Below are 6,241 nucleotides of genomic sequence, written 5' to 3'. Positions count from 1 at the left end.
CTAAGTTTGTGAAAAAAAAATATTAAAATGTACCAAGCAGTTATATAGGAATAATGTTTTTTGTTTTCTTTTTAACAGTATTTTCATCTTGATTTTTATTCTACTTTTCTAGGTGTTCTAATTGTTTAATTAATCCATTATTTACTAATTAGTGGGTCTGACTCTAAAGTAGTTACAGCCTTTGATTATTCAGTGTTGTTTGCCTGGGTGTCTGATCTGCTTGTTTTAAATTGTCATTATTAAGATACAACAAATGGGGAAAAACTGCACAGAGAAAGGGCAAAGTATAATGAAATCAACAAAAGAGAGTTAAGCATTTCAATCTATAGCAAAGGCACAAATATTTATAAATGTCTTATAAATGTAAAAATCATGCTGCTGTGCTTTTCTTAATGTCGAATAAAAGAAAAAAAAATACCAGCTAATTAAATGAAATCAGTGTCATCAGGTGTTGTCACTGATTAAGAATCTGGTTGGAACAAAAACCTGCAGCCACAGGGGGTCCCCAGGACCGAGTTTGGGAAACACTGTTCTAAAGCAATCAAGTCCGCATTCGGGCATTTCTCGTAAACCATGATAAAGTAACGCACGCCGGCTACAGCAGCACCGCTTCAAAGATCCCACACTGGCTATGGAGGTCCTCTGTACCTTCTCCTCAACTACTGGTTAAAAGTTTCAGAACACCTCACTTTTTTTATTCAAACTTCTTCCATTGAAATACAGTGAATGACCTGAAATGGTGAAAAGGTAAGCAGTAAACTTCTAGAGGTTTAGATTTAAAGTTGGTTTGGAATGGGCAGGGCATTGGGATCCACGTTCAGACCAACATCTCCTCATACAGCAGCAGCAGTCCAAGCTTTTCCTAGATGGTCTCCCTTCCAAGTAATGGCCAGAACTGACCTTACTTAGCTTCAGGTAGATGACCTGTTCTGAGGTGCAGATGGTATGGCTGGTGTGTGTGTGCGTGCGTCCGTCCGTCCCCAGTGCATTATAAAATCAGAATTCCCGGGCGGCGGACACCCATAAAAATTTCCCACGTTAATCTTTTAAAAGAGCAGCACAACCGTCATGAAGTCCTGGTCACGGCTGTAGTGGTCCCCCAGACTGAGGTCACCAATTGTGATGATTCAACCAACACCCAAAAAATGGAATTGCTATCACTGATTGAGGGGAACCTGGACGTCCTCTCGGCAATCCTGGACAGATGACAATTGCAGAACGCAAGACTGTCACTCCACCCTGTGTTACTATACAGGTGCCCCCCACCATATCAGCCCCCACCCACCATATCACCTACCAGAGGCAACAAGGAAAGTGATAGACGAGAAAGTCCAAAAGATGCTCTAATTAGGTATTATTTGGCCAAGCAAAAGTGCATGGCAAAGTCCAATTGTACTTGTCTCAAAGCCGGATGCTTTGGTTCTGCATTGATTTTAAGCATTTGAATAAGGTTTCCAAGTTTGATGCATATCTGATGCCGCGTGTGGTCAAGCTGTTGGAAAAGCGTGGGCAGGCTTCATGTACCTCCACCCTTCACCTCACGAAGGGTTATTGGTAGGTCCCCTTGGAGGAGTCTAGTTGTGAGAAAGACCGCGTTCGCCACTCCGGACGGGTTGTTTGAATTTTACGGCACTCCCTTTTGGGCTCCATGGTGCACTGCTGACCTTTCAGCGAACGGTGGACCAGATGCGCTCATTTTCAGCCATGACTTGTCCGTCTCTGGGCGCTGCTTGATGGCCAACCCTGAGAAGTGCAGGCTGGGTATGTCGGAAACCCCTTATCTGGGATATTCTTTGGGGAAGGGTTTGCTCAAGCCTCATTTGGAGAAGGGGAGGGGGCGAGGTGCTCGCATATCCCTGTCCCGAAACACACAGGTAGGTTCGTGCCATCCTCGGGCTCGCTGGGTATTACAGGTGATTCATTTCCATTTTTGCACATGGGGCCACCTCACTGACTTGACAAAGGGCAGAAAAAAAATCGTCGTATTGACTGGACCGATGCCTGTGCGAGAGCTTTCATCGACCTGTAAGCCACTTTATCATCATTCCCAGTTCTGTGCAATCCAGACTTTTCAAAGGAATTTATTCTGCACACAGATGCTAGTGCTTTTGGTTTAGGAGCGGTTGGATGAACACCCCATCATGTTTCGCAGCAGAAAGCTGCTACCTGAGGAGCATAATTATTTGACTATTGAAAAGGAGTGCTTGGCGATTAAGGCCCTCCGTCACTATCTCTGGGGATAACCGTTTACCTTGGCGACTGGCGATGGCCCGCTACAGTGGCTGTACATACAGAAGGACACAAGACGCCCAGCACACTAGGTGGTCTATTAGTTTGTAAGCTTTTGCTTTTGATGTTCGCCACCATACTGGGGCTGCACATACCAATGCTGCTGTTCTTTCTCGCCTGGATGGTCGCTTTGCCCACACCAGTGTGGACAAAGCTGAAGAGATGTAAGGTTTCTAACCTCTTTTGGGAACCAGGAACCCGGCCCCCATACTGCAAGCAACCCCCACCCAACCCTGGTGGGACGACACACTGAAGAAAGGTCACCTCGTCAGTGGAAGACAGCTTATCCATTGCCGGGGCAACCGCATTGCAGCATCTCCTGGTAAAAGCAAATCTGAGCCGACCGTGGTCACGTTATCACCGGTTGGCATCGAGGGGTGATGCAAAGAACCTTATAAATGCAGGATTACCTGGCCACGACCCTGCCTGACCGTGTGTCTGTGTGTAGGAGAGTGGTAGATCACGCCATAATAAAAAACCGTGTGTTCCTGTTTCAAGATGAATAAAGCTGGTGTCGCTAAAGGGCTGAGACTCGGCCTCGTGTTCTTTTTCCTAGCTGACTTGCGCTTCTATATATCGAGAGGGCATAGCAGCTGCGGCAAATTAGCAGCCCCCGAAACAACCACAGATGCGGGCAGTCTGTCACCTGTGCACTTGGGTGCGAAACGCCCACATCACAAATCTCCCTGAGAATTGCTTCAGTAACACACGTGCTAAGCCGCGAGCGCGGTGATTATTTATTTAATAGAACTGCCCTTTGCTGAGAGCTATGGCGCTGCTATACCACACACACATACCCAGAGAGAGAGACTCCCACCTCTGTACACGAGGTGACTAGACATGCGTAGTGTCAGAGTTGGCATCAACCCTACAGTCAGAGATGTCCAGCCGTTCTCTTGACTTTGTGGAGTCCGACAGTGCAGGCTCTGAGAACTCTGAAGTAGCAGACAACAAGTCACCAGTATGCCAGCCACTAAAATGGAGAAGCAATGATAGTACAGGGCTTTGTTATTAGAGGGGCAGACACACAGCTTAGTTACATTGACAGAGGGTCTCTTTCGGTATGTGGCCTCCCTGGTGGGAGACTAATTCAAATTTAAGGAATTAGGGGCCAAAACGGTAGTCTGAAATCTGCCTTTCCAATATGCCAGTCCAGTCAAGACTGGAGAATAGAGTGGTGAGGGTTTATAGCACATGGGGGGTACCAGTTTGGAGGAGATGGAGTTGTACTGTCAGGAGAAGGGGCTGCGTGTGAACCAGAGAGACACTGATGTGCTGTGAAGGCGCATGAAGAGTCTAATCAACTTCAGATTTACAAGTCTGCAGGTAATAAGCTACATTAAACTCTGTCATACACTAAAATGCCTTCCTTAAAATCTAAAAGGTGTTAAAACACAAGCGGAAATACAATATTGACAAAGCAAATAGAAAAGGTGTTTTTTTTTTTGTTTGGCATATTTAAATAGGAGAGGCACATCACTATGAGGATTTTGAGACTGGACTGTAAGTAGAAAAGGCTGACGCTGGAAGTGTTTACCACAGTCCTAGCAGAAGTACAAATGGTGATTGGCGACATTTAATGAGACCAAAAAAGGGAAGGGGAATGGAGGGCTTGGGGAATTCACGTGGCAAAGGAGCACATGGAGAGGATCCAACAGACGCAGTCTCTGCTGTAGCAGAAGCCTTTTCTCGTTTTGGCATTTAGTAAAAACTCAAGATAGAACTTAACGGTGGAAGTAAATGATCTTAATAAAATAACAGTTACCAGGACTGATGATTGTATCTATTCAAACCAATAGTGCTAAATTTATTTATAGCATTGAACAAAAGTTTAAAAGTTTAAAAGAAATAAACTGGGCCCTCCTGAAATGCAGAGGAGTCGATATTAAAAGTAGACAACGGACGATGGAGGACAAGTTCATCCTCACATCTGTCATCAGTAGGAAATTTAAGAGAAACCACCGTGGATGAATACGGAGCTGAGAGAGAGAAGTTAGAAAAGAAACAGACACACACGAGTGACATGTGACAGAGCGTCAATGGCAGGAGTAACCGTAAACCTCTGGACAACAAGAGTCAAACAAACAAGAGGAGTGTTAAAAGGTGCCTGACCTTTCGTGTAGCATTCATGGTTTTCGGCTCCATGCGACTTTCTCGTATTTCCTTTCTGCGCTGTTGTTTGCAAATTCCGTGTCTTTTGCAATGGCAAGTTTTTTACATGGTGTTGACGTGGGTTATTGGGTAATACCATTAAGGAACAATAGCTGGTTTGTTCAGTAAACGGACTCCTGTGGCTTCATTACCATATCTTTATAGTTAGCCTTATCCTGGGGTAGGGTGTTGCGATTTCATTTCACAACCTGCTAACATGGAGTGAGGCTTTCAAAAACACCCAGTGTTGTGGGCCAGAATCCCACCACCCTGCACCACTATGGTGGCATAGCTTCCACTTGAATGGACTCCTTTGGCATACACTGGGCACAGCTCTCTCAAAGTTATCCTTAGTAATGTCCTAAAACTGCACAAACAAGGCACCACAAGAGAGGGGATAACCGTCAAACCCCTGGCTTTTACAGAGCAAGGCCACAGGAAATCTTTACAAAGGAGGATTTATTGAAAGAAAACGAAAAGGTTCAAAAGAGTATAAAAAGGAGTTGCTAGCTGCAAAAAAACAATCAATAAAACACAATCTGTAGGAATATCCAAGTTGAATAAATGAGAAATTGTAAAAACGACAAAACTTTCCAGACCTGCGCACATTGGTAATGAACCACAATGGACTGCAATTCCCCGGCCTGCCTTTATACGGCTAGGGGGTGGTCCCTTAATGGTGGCCCCGCCTCTTGAGAATTAAAACAAAACGCAAAAGGATAACAAATTGAAAAATAAATAAATGGAATTAAAAGTCAACAGAAGTGAACAAATAAGAACTATACAGGACAGTATTATAAAAATAGAAAACGATAATGAAAAAAAAGAATAAACGAGATGAAATTAAACAGGAGTCGGGGAGAAACTTTAAGACGCAAACGTCAGGTGCGGTGCCAGGGCCAGTGGGCACCATCACGGTAGCAGCAGTTTGTTTCTCACCTCTCTGCGCAGGCACAGGCTCTTTATTTGTTCTCCAAGTCTCTTTTGTTTTGTCGATTCTTTCTTTCTCTGGGTGGTCCTCTTCACTGTTGTGAAGTCCATTGTACTTTTCTGGTTCTGCTGTATCTCCATTATGGTGTAGAGGGGGCCTTTTTTATGAGAAAGAAATCCAAACCCATTCAATGGAGGGGCAGTTCTGAGCTCGGTTTACTGCATGGATCCCGACTCTTTGCAGAAGCCATCATTTACCAGGATATCCTCTGTAGGCTAACTGAGGACTACCTGGACGTCACCAACAGAAGCAGGTTGGGCCGCTCGTTCGACTCCCACGTTGTCTGCCATCTCTGTATGCCCTCCGTATCTGAACGTCCAGCAAACGCAGCCAGACTTGTTAAACATGAGAACAGAAGAGTTAAGCACCCCCTGCCTCTGGTCCAGAACGCCCCATCATGGACAAGCAAACATCAAACTGCTCGATTCCCACATTCCCTCACTTGCACTCGTGTTTTACGGCTCAGGTTCACGTCATCCTTGCTACCTTCCCTCTCGTTTGTGGTTTTCTGTGCCGATGACCTCCAGGAGCTCCGTCGTCATTTCTCTGCTTTCGTTGTCCTCTACTGATGGCGTCACTTCTCCTCGTGCCTGGCTGGGTCACTCGTTTCCGAGTCTGTGGGTTTTCCCTTTTCTCATTCACACCAATCAAAAACCCATTGGGCTGCTACTGTGATTTATGGGCAGAGTTCGCCTTTCAGTTTGCTTGAAATGCCTTTGCTTTTTGCTTCTCCCACTTATTTAGGAATCGGTTGCTCTTGAGGTCCACTCTTCAGGTACATCTTGGGGGTTTACTTTTGAATTTATGTTC

General features: G+C 45.2%; 1 protein-coding gene across 1 annotated transcript in view; it reads right to left on the bottom strand.

Annotated features, from left to right (window-relative positions):
• The window catches only part of LOC120528149 (zinc finger protein 721-like), a 230,053-nt gene that overhangs the window by 146,643 nt on the left and 77,169 nt on the right, over positions 1-6,241 (bottom strand). The window lies entirely within an intron of this gene.

This window comes from Polypterus senegalus, chromosome 4, assembly GCF_016835505.1.
Source record: "Polypterus senegalus isolate Bchr_013 chromosome 4, ASM1683550v1, whole genome shotgun sequence".
Taxonomy (NCBI): Eukaryota; Metazoa; Chordata; class Cladistia; order Polypteriformes; family Polypteridae; genus Polypterus; species Polypterus senegalus.
Note: the sequence above shows the minus strand (reverse complement) of the source record. Positions and strands in the feature narration are given on the sequence as shown.